Source organism: Trachymyrmex septentrionalis, unplaced genomic scaffold, assembly GCF_001594115.1.
Source record: "Trachymyrmex septentrionalis isolate Tsep2-gDNA-1 unplaced genomic scaffold, Tsep1.0 scaffold155, whole genome shotgun sequence".
NCBI lineage: Eukaryota > Metazoa > Arthropoda > Insecta > Hymenoptera > Formicidae > Trachymyrmex > Trachymyrmex septentrionalis.
The window spans coordinates 23,335-23,795 of NW_017304705.1; positions in this window are offsets into that span (position 1 = coordinate 23,335).

The following is a 461-nucleotide window of genomic DNA, read 5'->3' on the forward strand; positions in this document are numbered from 1 at the left end:
TGTGAGTGTGTATGTGTGTGGAAAGTATCGTGTGGCAGGAGGGAGGGATTACGGAAAGAATAGCGAGAGGATAAAAAGAGAAGGAGGTTTTGGTGAGTGGATTTGAGAGGGTTCGGCCTAATTTTCCTCGGATGATGATAGTGTTAGCGGACACGAACGACCGGTCGACAGGGGGCGAACAATTATCGTGAGGCTACGGCGACAGATTGAAATTATAACGTAAACGGACTGCAATGTTTTTATTTTCTTGTACATAGGAGGTCAAAAAGGGAGAAAGAAAGAAAGAAAAAAATAAAAATAAAATAAAAACAAATAAATAATAAAAAGAGACAAAATGAAATATTGAAATAAATTACCGAAAGATAAAGCGAGAAGGGAGGCACAGAATAGAGATACTGACTTATTACTGAGATGCTTATCGTTGGAGGTCCTCTGGGATGTGCAAGGCTGGTGATGTTTCT